Source organism: Sus scrofa, chromosome 2 (genome assembly GCF_054392235.1).
Source record: "Sus scrofa isolate SSC_HxYL_T2T_F1_AM1 chromosome 2, Sscrofa_HxYL_maternal_Yorkshire_Landrace_v2.0, whole genome shotgun sequence".
In the NCBI taxonomy this organism is placed as follows: Eukaryota; Metazoa; Chordata; class Mammalia; order Artiodactyla; family Suidae; genus Sus; species Sus scrofa.
In genome coordinates, this window is record NC_139384.1 from 139,528,068 (window position 1) to 139,546,718 (window position 18,651).

Below are 18,651 nucleotides of genomic sequence, written 5' to 3' on the forward strand. Positions count from 1 at the left end.
CCAGGAACTGAATATGCCAATACCTTGAATTTAGACTTCTAGAATCCAGAACTGTGAGAAATAAATGTCTATTGTTTAAGCCATCCAGTCCTGAGCATTTTGTTACAGCAGCATAGCATGAGCTGGCTAAAACAGTATGTACTAGATAGGCTAGCTTAAAGGAAAAATTTCTCTCTCTGACTACATGAAATCAAAGTTGTTTAAAGCTCCAGGTAATCTTTACTAAGACTTGAATTGATGGAAAAGGCACCATCTGCAACATTTCTGATCTATATATATAACCTGAGAGAACTCTAAAGGGTCCTGTATTGACATTAAATGATTGAGCCCAAAAGTGACAACATCATTTCCACTCACAAATTATTGACCCCATTCAATTACATAGAAACACGGATGTATAATCTCACTATGTACCTGGAGCACAGATAAATTAAAATACTCAACAATCAAAAGTAATGATTCCTACATGATAAAATTTCAACATGTTAAATATTATAGTAAATATCTTGCACGCATTCTCTGAAAAAAGTGACATATCAATATTGTCATGATCCAGAAAAAATGCTCTATATTTTTCTCTTTCCTAACTTTATATGCCTGGACCAAATATGTGACTATTAGGATTTTCCGAGCAAAATATCAAGTAAAAACAGGCAGGCAGAAGAAAGGATGGAAGGACAGAAGGAAGGAAGGAGGGAGGGAAAGAGGAAGAAGAAAGATAAAAAGAATAATAGAAAGAAAGAAGGAGAGAGGTGGAAGGAGGGGTAGAGAAACTGAGAGACACAAAATAAAAAGAAGAAAGGTAGGAAAGCAGGGATGGAAATAAGGATGAAGAAATACTAAGCCAGGAAAATAGCCTCAAGAAATAACCAACATTCCTGTCTGTATTTTAAGACAACTGCTACCTAAGAAAATTATCAGATACATCCAAGTTTAATACTGCCATGATACTCAGGACTGCTTCTAAAGAAATCAGAGTTCCACATTCTTTCTAAGATTATCTCTTGGAGAAGGCACAAACTGAATAGTTTCAGATCATTTCATAAAGGAACTGTTAACAAAGATGTAGGCAGCTTTTGGGTGAAAACAAAGAATAGTGCCAAATCCTAGGGCCAACAATAGTGGAACATCATTTAACTCCCACAGACATGACTGGACAAGAGGAGAAAGGAGCTAACCACAGTGAGCTATTACCTCACACCTCTCAGAATGACTATCATCAGAGTCTACAAATAACAAATGCTGGCAAAAATGCAGAGAAAAGAGAACCCTCCTACACTGTTATTGGGAATGTAAATTGGTGCAGCCACTATGGAAATGAGTATGGAGGTTCCTCAAAAAAACTAAAAATAGAACTACCACATGATCCAGAAATTCTATTCCAGGATATATATCCAGAAAAAAATAAAACACTAATTTGAAAAGATACATGCACACCATTGTTCATAGTAGAACTATTTACAATAGTCAAGACATGGAAGCAAACCAAGTTTCCATAAATATACAACTGGAATAAGAAGGTATACATATAATGGAATATTACTCAGCCAGAAAAAGAATGGGAAACTGCCATTCGCAGCAACATAGACTGCAAATGTTATGCTTAGTGCAATAGTTTAGACAAAGACAAATACTCTGTGATAATACCTGCATGTGGAATCTAAAAATAATGCAAATGTATGTATACAAAAAAAGAAACAGACTTATAGATATTGAAAACCAACTTGTGGTCACCTAAGAGTCTAGAGAGGGAGGGAGGGAGAAATTAAGAATATGAAATTAACAGCCACAAATTACAATATGTGAACGAGATAAGGAACAAGGATATACTGTATAGCACAGGAAATTATACCCTTTATCTTATAATAACCTGTAATGGAGTATAATTTGCCAAAATACTGAATCACTATGCTGCATATTGAAACTAACACAATATTGTAAATCAACTACACTTCAATAAAAAAAGAGGCAGCAGGAACAGCTAAAAAGACCTGGGGTGAAGAGCATAAAGGGAGGTCCCCTTATAAAAGCTATGTCATTAAAGAATGCTGCCAACTTCCACTGACCCAACAAGGAGAAAGCTAGATGAATAGCCTTATTTGATCCTCATCCCACAAACCAATCACCAGGTGATAATCCCACTGGCTAATTTATAGCCAGAATATAAGGGAGCCTGCAGAGATAGTCCACGGAGCTCACCCTTTAAAAAAAAAAGTGGAAAATGGTGTAAAGTAGAGTAGGAGGGGCAACCAGATGATATGCACAGCTTGTAAATCTTAGCTATACCTCAATTATCAAAAAAGAGAGTACTTCCTTCACTTGCTGTTCAATTCGCAAGGCCCAGGGTCAATCATTCCCCTTGTGTGGAAATTTGATGTCACCTCTCTCTCTAAAATATTTTTCCTGAGAACAACATGCTTCCTTTCAAGTAACATCAACCTTGATTTTATAGCATTGCCTCTTGAGACAAACCTGTTTTCTAGGTACATGTGACACTTGATGGTGATGCCGTTTCCAGTGATAAGGAGTGGTGCTTTTCCAAAAAATATTATCACTAAAGAAAGGAAAATGGGTCATTGATTCCTCGGCTTTGCCAATAACAGGAAAAAGGTTTGTCAGACTCCAACAGAAAAGCTGGATCTGCATAGATTGGACTTGCTGAATTGGTCCAGTGGGCTTAAAAGCATAAGCCAAGCTGGGGCACCTAGGTAAAACTAACTCAAGAGTAAACAAAGGTAACAGTGGTTGGAAGAGATTCAGTGCTCGGATGTCATTCCAAAAATGGATAACTATCAAATGAAGAATCTTTGCATAGATTTACATACCTGAGCTCCTCCTCCAATAAAAAGTGGCTACAAATGCTGGGAGCAGTTAGGTCAAGTCCTTTGAATGAAAGACAACTCCTTTAAATTGTTGAGAAGAAAAGACAAAAAATTTAAAGACCAAGTAGTACTAACTGTGCTTTCTTTTATCCCCAGTTGCCTTCTATATTTCTAGTTCTAACCCACACTTCTTAATGGTGGAAATAGATGCAGACAGATCTGACACATCCTTGGAGCATACTAATTAGGAAGTATGGTATGCTGATAAGCCCATGTGGAAATATACAAAGATGCCGTCACTTTGCTTTTTCTAAGACAGAAAATCTTTACAATTTTTAGTATAGCTGAGAATGAAATGTGGAGAACTAAAGTGTATGCATTTACATCAATATACACCACAAGTTTTGAACCCTGGCTACATATGAGAATCACCAGGAAAACTTTTAAAAATGTCTGTGTCCTGTCTCAAACTCCAGAGATTCTGATGTAAATGTTCTAATGCAGCATCAACCATTGGTATTTTTTAAACACTTTCTAGGTGATGTTAAAGACATTCAAGTTTGCAAAGCACACTATGCAGGGAAGGGATTCTGTCGAGTTTATTAGACTGTTCTTTAGGTATTTGTTAGCACAGCAAAGAAAAAGACAGGGCTATTCAGTAGGCAAGAGTCATGTCAAGACTTGAAAATATCTTTTAAAGAGGAGAAATCTGAGGAATTTTCACACTGATGTGTAGAAGCAATAAAGGATAATGTTTAAGACATGGACTTTAGAAATTAGAACAATTTGACTGAGTTGTATCACTGTGATTTGCTAGCTCTGTAATTTAAGTATCCACATCTGCAAAAATGAATATAATAATATCTACCTTGTGGAATGTCTGTGAGGCTGTGTGTGTTAAATGGAGTCAGTTATGTAAATTACCACTAAATAGCTTTTGGTCAGTAATTGGCAGTTCCTTTTCATATCCAGCCATGCTCTAAGCCCAGTTCCTTTACAGAGATACCTGAGTAATTCTAAGAGCAACCTAAAAAAAAAAAAAGTCCTTAAATAAGCAAAGTTTATCAATAAAATTAAGATGTATGATTAGTAATGTGAACAGAAAATTACAGCTGAAATCAAGCCATCATTTTCATGATGCACTCATTTACTCAAAAGCAAGTTTAGACATCAGCTCACATATTCCTAAAATATACCACTTTCATTGAGAATGAATTGTATTCAGAGAAAAGAAATTAGGATATTTCATTCCAATCCTGAAGTGCTAAAATAATCCCATCATGAAGTTCAAGAGAAAATATAAACCTCATAAAGTATTGAAAGATTATCCCTGATGTGATTTTCACTTGAGAAGTAGTTCAAAAAACATTAAAGAGCAACTTTTTCCAAAGAAAAATGTTCATGTTTTAATCCTCCTTCCACAACGGAAATCCGAGGAGGCTAGGTCAAACTTTATTAAAACTCTGAGCCACAAGGAAATGACTGCATAGAATTTGAGCTCTGCACACAGAACAAAGCATTTTTGTTATGTCAACATAAGATCTCCTTGGCCATCCTCTTTCAAAAGTTACAACCAGAGTGGGAGGTGCCTTACCCATTTCTCCAACCTCTAAAAATATCTCCTTGCAGAACAGTCTCTCTGTAAGACAGATCTGTTTGCTTCAGTTCCCCCCTGCTCTATGCTTCACATGGGAGTACTTGCAAATAGAGCGCCTGGAGGGATCAACACAGTTTTCTAAAGCAAACATAACACAAGTGCTATTCATGGGTTACACACTCCACAGCTGTAATACGAAATGTGTAGGAGCCCCTAATGGCATTCAAATCATGTACTAACAGTTCTCAAGTGTCAGGTGTTTTTCATTTTCTAGCTAGGGGAAGAGATATTCACGTGCTGATTTCCTACACTGAAAAGCTTTGTAACCCCCGCAGAGTGAAGGCGAGCTGTGTTTCTGAGTCTCTATTATGTCAGATGAATGCCACAGTTAGAGGCCAGAAAGGACATGTGATCCCAGTTTAGATTCTTGGTTTTTTTTTTTCCAGCCATCTCTCAGCATTTCAGTGGCATGAATTTTATGTGTATGCATGGAAGAAAACTCACAGAGCATGTATCAATGTTGAATTTCACATAAAAGACTGAGGACACATAGTTTTCTATCTGGGTATAATTTAATACTTCTCTAGACACTTTGATCTTATTGAAGGTTTGAATTTTCAAAATGGCCTCGTGCAGTGCCCCAGATGGCTGCCTGTCAAACCCAAGCATCAAGCTCACTATAAATAGTGTGGGTTCTCATTGGAACAATGAGGTTCACATTATACATGCTGAGGGAATTAAGATACATTTTATTTATTTAATTTTTTTTTCTTTTGCTTTAAATGCGACTCAGTCATAGAATATACCAGAGAAGACTGTAATATATTTTAAGAACACTAAAAGGCACACTTATTATTCATGGTGTATCCATAATTTCAATTTAGAGACAAGGAGTGTGTGTGACACTAGTGTAGGATAGTCACTGTTATCATACAATCTAAATATTTGGGACTCAGGGAAATCTGAAACATATTTTACCACTGTTTCCATTACGTTTTAAGTTGTGCATTTCAAAGCTAGTCAGCCCATTTGTTCCAAATGCATTTATATTAACCTTATTAGGACAGTGCTTTGTAAACAAAAATCTTGACATGTAAGAAGACTTATGGTCTCTTTAAAGCCATTTATCTTAATTTCAACAGGCGACTGGAACTTTAGGTTGAAAAAGTTTCCTTCCATGTTGAATTTTAAACATCTCCATTAAGAGGAAATGAACAAAATCATTTGTTGTCTGAACATAACACATGGGTATAGATGCACTATTTGTAGCTGATTAAACACACATGAAAGAAAGAAAGCATTCACAGCATTTGGAAAACCTGCTGTGTCGAGAATGTGAGAAATGGCTACAGAGAGGTGCTGTGTCCAGAATTTAGTCAAAAAATCATTTTTTAAGATGGCAATAAGAACATGCTTGCCAGGGTAAGTGAAGAACTTGGCTGCTGATTGCTTCCTATAACCAATGTCACTGTCTTTTTGTCCTTGTTCTCTAAGTCCAAGCAAGGTGGATCCTTGAGGAATAGCCTGGAGATACATGTAGTAAAATACCAACAACTCTTTTTGCAAATGATAGCTATATAACACCTGCATCTTACAAACAGTTTCAAAGAGATCATAAAAATCTGAACTAGAGGAAAAAACAATCTGTAATCTTGTTTAACTGCCTTCATATAACTACAATCTATATTCTGTGAAGAGAGAAAGAGTGAATTTGGTGAGGACTGGCATAGAAGACGGCTGACATTTAAATAATAACACAGACATCAGTGAGAAGACATATACTGAGGGGTCCCCTTCACTCTCTGTGCCCATGCCAGGCCTGCTCACTCCTGGACCTCAAGAATCTGTAGAGGATACAGGCTGTCCTAACATCCCCCAGTCCTGCCCCTTTAGCAAGTAAACTAATGTACTAGAACTGTTTCTTCACGCTTAAAAATAAGTGAGATACTTACCCATTTTTGCCACCAGGTTGTTAAACTTGACATAGCGTATGCAGTGTTTATCACAAAATAATTGGAAAAAAATAAATGAATATTATTAGTAGGAATTAAATAAGTCTGCCTTCTGACAGATAGATACTATATACTATCACAGAAGGGATTCAAGAGAAGATAATCAGAGTCATCCTAAAGATACACTTAAGTGTAACTTTATTAATGACAGTGGCATTGAACAAAATAATGTATTTTAGTTATTTTTAATTAAAGTACAGTTGATTTACAAATGTGTTAATTTCTGTTGTGCACGAAAGTGACTTAGTTATACTCATCTATCCATTCCTTTTTTAGTATTCCTTTTCCTTACAAATAATGTATTAATCATAAGAGATATTGGTCAGAAGTGAACACTGTTCAAAGGGGATGAGTTTATTCAGCAGAAATTCTTCCTGAGGAAAACTGACTAGGAAAGCAGAGTACCACACATGTCCATCTCTTAGAACAGGGGAAGAGAGGAAAGGGTGAGTCAGTGGATATGCTGGGTCTTCAGATCATCAAAGGATGCTACTCAAGATGTGCTTGCATCCTGCATACCAATGTACACTGCCATGTATCCATGTATTACAGAGTGCTATCCAAAGAGAACTACTGACTCAACAAGTCTTACTAAGACTATGATGCTATTATAGAATGAGATAGTACATTAAAGATAATACAACTGGGTTCCAGCAATAAGGGACTGCTTTGGGGCATAAGAAGTCAAAATTAAGAGGGGTGAAAGTCCTTTATTTCCCTATTCCACTTAAACTGAATTGTATTTTTAAATATATATTGTAATTTGTGTAGGACTGTATTTGATAAAATGATTTTCTGGTTTGTTTGTTTTTTTAAGAGTTTAAAAATCATAAACCTAGTCCCACTTTTCATACTACAGAGGCATAAATTGATGCTAGAGGTGAGGTAGTACCTCCCAATTCCAGGTGACAGTAAGTACAACCCCATTGTCACATACTAGATTCAATTATCCTTTATCTGGACCACAGCATCTCATCACCTCTTCCTTCCATATAAGAGCAAGTACCTACATTTTTTAAATAGCATTGAAATTATTCTCCCAGGCACACAAGCTTATAGGCTAAACTTCCATTCACTAATCAAATTTCCTAACATTTCTTAGCGGTTTGTTCTTATCCTAAAGGTAAGATAAGGATTAAACAAAGAGTAACTAAAGACGATGTATGATGGCTCTCTATGAGGTGCCATTGCTTCTCTCCTCTTTCTATCCCTCAGACCCAGGTATGAAGATAGCAAAGGCATCAAGAACCAAAATGAAATTTTCTGGTTCTCAGGGGCTTACTTACAGCTTGTCAAGGAAGGAGTGTTTGGCAGAAGGAGGAATGTCCAACAAACTCTGGGCTTACAGTTCAAAGATGTTTTCACACAAAGCATTTATTTATTTAATTAGGAGGTTCACAGAAGAATCTTACACTACTGGACCCAGATGTCAGACCCTCTGCTCATGCTGGAGATCTTATTCCATATATGTCTATTGATCGTCATCCCAACTGTCCCTTTACTTTGATTTCCTTGCCTTCGCAAAGGATACTTAGGTACACTATGGGTTTTCTCTGGGTACTATCTCAATCTCCAATGCATGTTTCAAACTCAAAATAATTAACTAATGACCTAGCTGTCTAGCTTAAATATTTCAGACCAAAGTACGTTTACTTTTCTTCAGTACATGTGTTCTAATCATTAGTGAGAACCTCCCACTTAATCTCTTTTGCCCATATAATTATTCACATTAATAACAAACATTCTCACAGTGTCCCTAAAAGAGTGATGGAACAGTTCATAATATTATACATATTTGCGAGTGGAAGGTGAAGGGGAACTCTGACAGGAAAGCATTTCTTCCCAAATGTCTCACTACACTCCCCATTTCACTCCTTAATCAGACATGGCCAGACCCCATGCATCTCTATGGCAAAGGCTCTGTCAAAACACCCTTTCCTTTCCATACCATGACAACACCCCTCAACTAGAACTTATCACAGTATAATACAGCTCCTTCAATAGCTCCTTGCTTCCTCTACTTCGCTTCTCTCTTCTAACACTCATTTCCTAAATACTTCGATCATCTTTAGGTAGCTAAATCTGATGCCATGCCCCCACCAAGGCAAAATCCAGCTATATATCATTCCCAACAGCCTCCTTCTTCTTACAGGTAACTGCATGTTTTCTTAGATGCCTTTAGAGACTCTGTATTTCTCTTCTGGAACTTGTGGGAAGTTGAATGGAAGCACCCTCAGGTTAACTACCTAGAAAGAGCTTCCCTGATAGGCAATATCCATACCTGGGCTTAGACTTTGTTATGGGTTGAATGGTGCCCACCCCCATTTATAGCCTGAAGTTCTAACCTCCAGCAGTTCAGAATGTACCTTATGTAGAAATAGGGTCTTTGCATGGGAGTTCCTATTGTGGCACAATAGAAATGAACCTGATTGGTATCCATGAGGATGTGGGTTTGATCCCTGGCCTTGCTCAGTGGGCAGGGGATCCAGCATTGCTGGTAGCTGTGATTTGGGTTACAGACACAGCTCAGATCCTGCACTGCTGTGGTTGGGCATAGGCCAGCAGCTATAGCTCTGATTAGACCCCTAGCTTGGGAACTTCCATATGCTGCAGGTGCAGCCCTTAAAAAAAAAAAAAAAAAAAATTTGCTTAAGCTGAGGTCATTAGGGTGGGCCCAGATGCATTAAGATGTATATATTTATACAAAGGAGAAATCTGGACACAAAGACAGTGTGAAAAAACACTAGGAGAAAATAGTTATCTTGAGAGAGCCATGGAACAGATTCTTCTCATACACCCCTTGGAAGGAATGAACCTGGCTAACACCTTGTTTTAAACATTCAGCATCTGAAAACTTAAGACAATAAATTTCTATATATTAAACCATTCAGTCTGTAGTACTTCATTACAACAGTCCTAGCAAACTATATAGCTCATATTGTTTCAGTCTCAGAAACTACATCTTTTCATTCTTTATGTATTCCCACTCAGGGATGCCGAATCACATTTTTAAAAAGCAATGCAAGAGACTGATGTACGAAGCCAAGTTGATAACTCATAAATGACACTAATAACTAACACTGCTCATAGAATCAAACACCTTGGTCCTTGGGCCAGCACATTCTCTTTGAGCAATCACACCACTTGGAAAGCCTAATCACTAAATTGTACAGCGAGCATGAACATACAGAAACTGAAATACAGAAACAGGATTCCAGAGTTTAAGGCAGAATTTACCATGCCCACTACATACTTTCAAGTGGCATGCCTGCTGGTGGGACCAATCAAGCGAAATCCTTGAGTACATTATCTTTTCCATCACCCAGTGTTTAAAAGACGGCAATAGCTTTCCATGTCGTAAGCCCAGCTGGCTTCCCACCTAGCATTTATTTTCCCTGTTTTTCTTTCCTAATTTTGTTTAGGGGTCTGGGCCTTGCCCCCATACGATGTTAGTAGCCATGCATCTTCCTCTTCAGAGACAGATTAAAGAATCCTGAAGTCAATCTCCACATGACCCTCCCTAGGCTCCCTAGGAAACTGATCTTCTTTGGGGTTAAGATTTCTGTTTCTTTCCATTGAAAGAATCCCAATTTCTGAAGAACATTTTTTTTCTTGATTCCTATAATTCATACTTTTTTGGTTTGCTAACATCACCAACATTTTATTGGTCTGGAAACCACACATTTTATGGTTATTTTGCTCATCTTTGATCTCACATGTTCTGTGGGTATTTATAATGGAAATCTCACTAGGCAAACTGCTATGTGGTTAAAAGCTGCTGAGGATTCAAGGCAGGCAAGTTGTTGTAAATGCATGGATAAGAATTCTAAGTGAGAAGACACATGAAAACATATACATCCATCAAAACAGATACTACATGGTAATCTGGTTTGGAGAAAACAAACAAGGTGCTGGTATAAAGAATGAAGATAGACCCTCCCTGGGCTAAAGTGGTCACAGAAGCCTACTGGAGGAACTTGAAGCTAAAACCTTAAGTTTTTAGGAACCACCTCAGTATAGCTACCCAGTGCCACTCACAAAACTCTTCCATTTTATTACATATTATTCAGATACTGTGTGGATATTTGTCATTATTTCTGACAAATATCTAGATATTTAAATACATATCTGGATTATGAACTCATCTATTCATTTCAATGTTTGAGGTATTCCTTTTCTTATAAAACTTGGTGGTGGCTGCCACGCATATACAACCCAAAATGTTAGAAATCCACCTTCCCAACCTCCTGTGCAGTTCCGGCAAATGACCCAGGATCCAGGAATAAGAGGCACACACTTTGACCTGGGAGCTTCCACAGGGACAACTTCTCTCTGGTAGTGGTCCTGCAGCAGTGTCCTGATGACAGCTTCCTGGGTCACAAGGATAAGGTGTGAAGTGAAGCATCCAGTCCTGTTTCAAAGCAATGGCTCACACATCAGGCACGTTTACAGCATTGAAGGCATCGTTTCTTCCATTTGGGTTCTTTGGTCCCATCAGGTTTCTATGAGCTCTGTAATCTCCTTTAAGAAGATGTATTTTCTATTTAAAAGTTGGTTTCTGGTGCTTGTTGTTAAGAGCCTTGACTGTTACTTATGTCTTATGTCATATAACTTACAATACCCATGTCAAATTGTGAGAGCACTGTTTGTATTAGATCTTTTGTTACTGTTTATCAAGCAGCCACGTGGCCTAACATACTCCAGTTGTTCAATGCTTATGGAATGAATAAGTTCTTTAGGTTTTAGTTTTCCTTTTAATGAGAGGGATACAATATAAAGGGTGCTGATGGCATATTCTTCTTTACCTTCTAAACATGGCTTTAATTGCTTCAGGTGTATCACATCGAGTTAAGTAGAATTATCTTCAACTAAGCCTTTTTCCCCTATTTTCTAAAATCGTATTTGGCAAGGTACATCGGTTTCCTTGGAGAAAACTACTGATATGTGGGTGTCTGACTAAGAAATCTCTCTTGCATTCTTTACTTCCCAGTGTGGAAAATTTTGAGCCAATGTTTTACATTATCTGATGACAGATATGTGCCATTCCTTCTTTCTTTAGCATAGGTAGAAGAGAGCTACAAATGATGCCAAGGAAATAGTAACTAATGATTAAAAAAAAAAAGCTCATAAAATAATTTTTTTGACTTAGGAGTTTAGAACCTAACTTTCAATTTAGAATCATTAATGATTTAAAATATATAACATAATCATTTGTCCAGTGATAGAATATCTAGGTAATAACTGGCCATTTGAGAACACAACACATGCAAGCACTTGACATACATTTTCCTAATTCTCACAACAGTCATGCAAATAGGAATCAGTAATTACACTTACTACCGTATAAGAGTTTCAGAGAATCTAAGGATCTTGCCAAAAGTTACATTATTAGCAGGTTATTGAGCAAGGATTGAAAATGGATCCTTCCTAATTCACTAACCTCTATTACAGAGTCTCCTTAGGTCCGTAACAGGCAAAACTGTCCTTCCACTTATAGATATTGAAATAAAGCTGAGAGGGCCAGAGCCATATCCCTCTGTTAGAAAAAGGCCATATATGTGGAAGAAAAAATAATGAATGGTTTGCCTGAAGGTGATTACTGTTTTTTACCATTTTAGTGTTCAAATTAATTATATATGTTTACAGCCACTATTTCTATTTAGTTGTTTCTTGAGTACCTAGCACAGTCCTCAATCATAAGTTTCTGATAAGAAAATAATTGAGTAGCATAATAAAATACAGAGCAAATATTATTACGTTACAGTCATTAGACTAAACAAATTATAAAGAAATAAACATTAGAATTATACACAAAGTAAAATTAATTATTAAGCAAATGTGGCAGAAGAGGCCATGATATTTGAAGCCAACTGAAAAATAAAAGTAAACAAAAAGCAAGTTACATATTATATTTAACTATTTGGGGTGATATTAACAGAAATAAAAATTTTAAAACTGAGAAATAACTTACACCAATTTTTAGATCATGGCTCAGGATTTTTGAATTTTTTTCTTCCTTTTTGGCCACCTGTAGCATATGGAGCTCTTGGGCCAGGGATCAGATCCGAGCCATGCTTGCAACCTATGCAGCAGCTGTGGCAATGCCAGATCCCGAACCCACTGTGCCAGGCCAGGGATGGATACTGCGTCCTAGGACTCCAAAGATGTGGCTGATCTCTTTGCACCAGAGGGGGAACTTCTGAGTCAGGATTAATTGACGATATCAGGATTATTTACATCAGGATTTCATTTATCTATTTCTAAAAGGATTTAGAAAACTCAGGAGTCCATAGAAAGAAACCAGATTGATTAAAAGTTGAAAACACTCAAACAAGGTGAGGTTCGCTATGCAGCGGACACTCAACTGTGCAATGGCTTAGTGAGTGACTTCAGAAATAGAAACATTTATTAAGTGGCAGGTGTTGTCAGAGCACCTGTCAAGGTGAAGCTGGCTTAACTGGCAAGAAGTGAGGGCCTGGCTAATAACAAAGGTAACACTTCTTGACAAAAGTTTCCCTCATGCCTTTTGCCAGTCAGTCGTTTCTATTACCATAAATTAGTTTGCCTATTCTTAAGCTTCATATATATAGAATTACACATTATGTACAAATAAAGTGTCATTTTTTGTCTTCAGATATGAAGCAAATCATATCCATCAAGTCTATCATGAAATGTGATTTTCTCTTCTGGGATCTCATATTCTATAATACAGAGTGCCAAGCAGAGCATTTATGCTACTAGGAAGACCTAATTCCAGCTTGCGTTCCAGTTGACAGCCTGAAAATCAAGGTCCCACACAGACCTCAAGAGCATATTATGTCGGGGCCAGAGTATCACATCATCTGTAGGAGGATGGCCACTCTTGGTTCTCAACAACTGGCTACCAAATCAGAACATGGACTTCACAGCCTCACAACTGGGTTCAAGATCCATCTCTTCTTCCTACTAGCCATGTGACCCTGGGTAACTGTCTTAACCTTTCTCTTTGCCTCTCCAACTCCACTCTTCACCCTTGTCCCTGTACTCTTTTCCCCTGAGAAACAGACCTTTATGCAAAATGTGTGCTCAAACTTGACACTGGTTTCAGCCAATGGAGAATCTCATGAAGACTGTAGAGGAGAGGAAGAGAGTAAACCATGACACTGATTCTCCCTATAATGGGTGTTGCCTTAGATGGGCTATCCCTACTGAAATCATAAATCCATTCTCAAGACACCTTCTCTATCTGTTTCTTGGTTTGGCAGTATCTCCTCCTCAGTTATTTCAACCACAGGCTGCTGCCCAATTCTTATTAATTCCCCAACTCTCTTTTCACAGCTTTGTAGATAGTTTTTGTTTAAAAAAATAAAGGAAAGAAAAGAAGAATAAATGACAATGATAAACTCAAATTATCCCAATTTGAGTGTGCTGTGTCCAATTTCTTCCTATGAAAACAGTTATTTTCTATTTTACTTTGTGAACATTAAATGTACACGTGGTGCTTAGTGTACAGGTGGGAAGTAAGTGTTCATTGTGTTAGTCTCTTAGGTGGAGGAAGACTAAAGAATTCCCTGTCGCTTTCACCTTCATGCTGATGTCATGTCCAAGCTGATGTCATCCCTCAGAGGCAGAGGTACATCTCTATGTTTGGTCTGGAAATAATTGCTCTTGATAAGACAGGAGAGGGAGAGGACTCCTCTATTCAGCACCATGCTCAGTTACAGGCACTTAAAGCCAATGTAGACCCTATATTCACTCTCAGGTACAATGAGTCCTTCCAAAGATACCTACTGTATTGGCATGACTAAGTCCGAGGAGCCCTCCAATGTCAGCTACATGACGTGTCTTTAAACACATCGGCTCTGGCTAATCACACTGACTTCACACTCAGCAAACTATTAATTTGCTAGGATTGCCCTAACAAGGCCCCACAGACTGGGACGGGGGAGTTAAAACAGCAGAAATTCATTTTTTCACAATTCTGGAAGCTAGAAGGCTAAGAATAAGGTGTTGTCAGGGTTGGTTCCCCCAAGGCCTCTCTCCCTGGCCTGCTGATGACCACCTTCTCCCTGTGTCTTCGCATGATCTTCCGTCTGTACCTGTCTACATCCAAATTTCCTTTTCTCAGAAGGACACCAGTCATTTTGGAATAGGACCTATCTTAATGACCTCATTCTAACTTAATTACCTCTTTAATGAACCTACCTCAAATATGGCCAAACGCTGAAGTACTGGAAGTCTATTCTTCACTGAATTTTGGAGGAATACAACTCAGCCCATAATAGGCTCCCTCTCTGCCCATGGTAATTTCTTCGTGTGAGACATCTGTTTCTTTGGACCACTGGATCTCACTTGGGAAGATCTGAATTCAACAGTAATTTCCAATAACTACTAAAAATAAAAAGAGAAGTGAGGCAGCATGTAATTTCCTTTCAATGGGTGGCTTCTGGGCTCCCTATGCACTTCTGTCACTGTCTCCCAACCTGGGCAATGGGTATAAATGCTCTAGGAAAAATTATGCTTCATAGTTATACAAGTTAAAGGGACCATACAAATTATTCTTCTTGGTATTGGGAGATCCTCTAAGGTTGCCTAGATCTAAGGTTGAGATCTAAGAATGGAGGTAGAAAAGCCTAGCAAGTACAACAGAAAAAAAAAAGTCATCCCACTGCACTAGAAAGACTGATTAAATACTGAAGCTAGTTACAAATTGTAGAATCACCACACCATTATCTATTTTTGAATATAACGGGAACTCATTCATCTTCAATATTTAACTATTGATAAGCCTAGGAACAGGAGCCTGAACCAGGTGACCCCTTGAAAGACCCTGTTGTCAAATTATGTCATGAAATTTAATTGCCCGCAGCCTGGAGGAAAGCAAAATAAGTCCAACTCCAATCCTTAGGATGACATGGTGAGAGCCAGGTACCACTTTGTTAATCAGCATGTGGCAAAAATGCTTATGCCTGCTAATGGGATGACAATGGCTGTGTTGAACAAACTGTCTTAGTGAAACATCCCTGCCTGGCGCCTATGCCCTTGGGCACTTGTCCAATCACCCTGTGAACAGCAGTGGCTGAGCAGGACAGGTTTTAGAGATGGAATTCATGCACATAAAATCTCTTTCTCTAAGATGATTTCTTATACACATTGAAACAATAATTCTGCCAAACTTACTAAAGGAGGAAATTCCAGCCCAAATCACAGTAACATTGAAAAATAAGTAATACATTCTGTCAGCCTATAAGGGCTTCATTACAATAGCCAAGAGAAAAAAAATAGTGCTCATGCCATCTCTCCCCTGTGGTGTTTTGTAACTTACAAGCTTGAGCTGAGAGCTTTAAAATATTGCATATTAAATCTTGCTAAACATTAGGAATAAAGTAATGGAAAGAGAATGCTGTGTTTTATGTCTACAATTTCCTTTCATAGAATACTGTCTTATCATTTTAGGGAGAAAGGGCAGAATAATCTCATAATGAAACTATTTATTACATCATTCCATTTTCATAACAACTTTATTCTCATTGCATTTCACATAAACGAGAACTAAATAAAATGCTATTTAAAATATATATTTGCTTTAATACATAAACAGATGAAACATTCGAATCAATGAAGTAGGATGGAGCATTAACCTTTAGGGAGCAGGGGTTCATGACTAAGGATTGATGGACTGACTCCATGTGTTATCAAATCACTTAAGCGAAAATGGAGTGTAAGTTAATTGGCTATTTCAAAGCACTGTAGACAGTTCCATGGTTTAAAAAGCATCCGTTTCCATTATCATCAATGCAATAAGTATAAAGCCATTTTACACTGTTTCTACATGCTCTTACTGTATGGAAAGGAAAAGGCATTATATTATGTTAAGGTAAATGAATTTTTTGCAGCATTGCTTCTTTGTGAAAATTTACAAATTGTGGTAAATATTCCAAAAAAAAATTAGCTCTAATGAATCAGATAGATAAAATAATGATGTTCCACTTTAATAACAGGAAAACTTTATATAAAAATATAATTAAAGAAGTCAAAACTGCATTTGTTCATATAAGAAAACATAAAGAAAAATCACTTGACATATTAAAGAAAAAGGCAAACTAATTTCTTTTATTAACATACTTTAAAAAATTCACCAAGTAAATAATACCACTATGGGGGAAAAAAGTATGGCATAAAAGGGCTTACAGTGAGAATTAATTCTCTTTATTCTCTTTCCTATACTTATCCCCCAGGTATGCTCGCTCTCTCTCCCTACAATAAGCTAGTATCATCAGTTGTTTTTATGTTTACAAATATGTACATATATACACATATGCATGTTGATGTTTCCAAGTCAAAAAATAATAAACATCATTTTACACTTTGTTTTTTTATAAACAATAATGTATTTAGGAGATTGTTCTAGAGTAGCACGTACATGTATGTATGTGGACCCACATGGACACACATATACATCATTTTAATAGCTGCATAATAACTCTCTGGAAGTGTACCACTATTTAGCCATCTTCTACTGACAAGCATTTAAGTTGTTTTCAATGTGTTGTTCTTAACAGTTACTGCAATAAATCCAAGTTAACTATGTCAAATTCACACAAAGAAGTAAGTTCAATCCTAGATGTGGAATTCCACACTGATGAGGGAATTGGGGGCACATATTAATAGTTCACTAATTAGGTTGCACTAGCTTATACACCTTCAAACAAGAATGAGACCACCAGAAACAGTCAACAACTACCTTGATAAAACATTTCCAGGAAGTAAAAGGTACAATGAAAATAAAGTAGAAAAAGAGGATAAAGTGGGGAGGTGGAAGAACCTAAGAGGGTGGTCAAGGAAGACCTTTGAGGAGAAGGTGACAATAAAGCAGAAGCTGAATGAGGTGAGGCGAGACAAAGATACTGAAAGGGCCACTCTGAAAGAGGGAGAACAAGGAGAAAGTTCTGGTGGTTCCTTACAGGAAGTGTTCAAAGTAGAACATGAAGACCAGCCCAGCTAGAGCATAAGAGGGGAGCACAGGGCAGAAGAAGGATTTCCCAGAGGCTGACAGTAGCTAATCAGACAGGACATTGTACGACAATGTCTTTAAAGTGAGGGAAGACCATCATCAAACATTTTGATTTTTCCAAAAACGATAAGCTTAAAAAATATTACTTTACTTTAAATTTTTATTTAATTATGAGTATGAGAAAATGTTATTTTTAGTATACTTAAAAAGGCATATAGTTTTTTCCTGTCAATTGCCATTTAATATCTGCCGTCAACTTTTAAATGACTTGTTAGTTCTTATTCATATATTAAAGAATATAAGCACATTCAATGATGTCATAATACAAAATTATTATTTTAATTTGCCTAATTTTTTAAGATTTCTAAAGAGAGTGGGCAACCTTATCTTGTTTCTGATCTTACAGGAAATGCTTAGAGCTTTTCACCACTGAGTGTAATGTTAGTTGTCAGCTTATCATATATGACCTTTATTATGCTAAGGTAGGTTCTCTCTATCCTCATTTTATAGGGAGTTTTTATCATAAATAGATGTTGAATTTTGTCAAACACTTTTTCTGCATCTATTGAGATAAACATATGGTTTTCATCCTTCAGTCTAATGTGATGTATGAATTTGATTGATTTGTGAATAATGAACCATGCTTGCATCCAGAGAATGAATCCCACTAGGTCATGGTGTATGATCTTTTTAATGTATTGTTGGATCCAGTTTGCTAATATTTTGTTGAGAATTTTTGCATCTATGTTCATCAGGGATATTAACCTGTTGTTTTGTTTGTTTTGTGGTATCTTAGTTTTTGGTATCAGGTGATGCTGGACTCATAGAATGATGTCACAAGTGCTCCTTTCCCTGCAAATTCTCAGAATACTTTAAGAAAGATATTTAACTCTTCTCTAAGTATTTAGTAGAACTTACTTGTGAAGCCATCTACTCCTGGAATTTGTTGTTGGGAGTTTATTGTTGATTCAATTTCATTACCTGTAATTGGTCTGTTCATATTTTCTATTTCTTCCAGGTTCAGTCTTGGAGAATTGTACAACTCTAGGATTTGTCCATTTCATTTTGACTGTACATTTTATAGGAATGTAGTTGTTTGTAGAATCTCTTATGATCCTTGGTATTTCTATAATGTTGCTTATAACTTCTCCATTTGCATTTCTGATTTTATTGATTTGACTCTTTTTTGCTTGATAAGTCTGATTTTGTTTATTTTTTCAAAGCAAT

At 37.0% G+C, this 18,651-nt stretch overlaps 1 long non-coding RNA gene across 15 annotated transcripts in view; it reads right to left on the reverse strand.

Annotated features, from left to right (window-relative positions):
• The window catches only part of LOC102158243 (uncharacterized), a 1,270,494-nt gene that overhangs the window by 787,996 nt on the left and 463,847 nt on the right, over nucleotides 1-18,651 (reverse strand). The window lies entirely within an intron of this gene.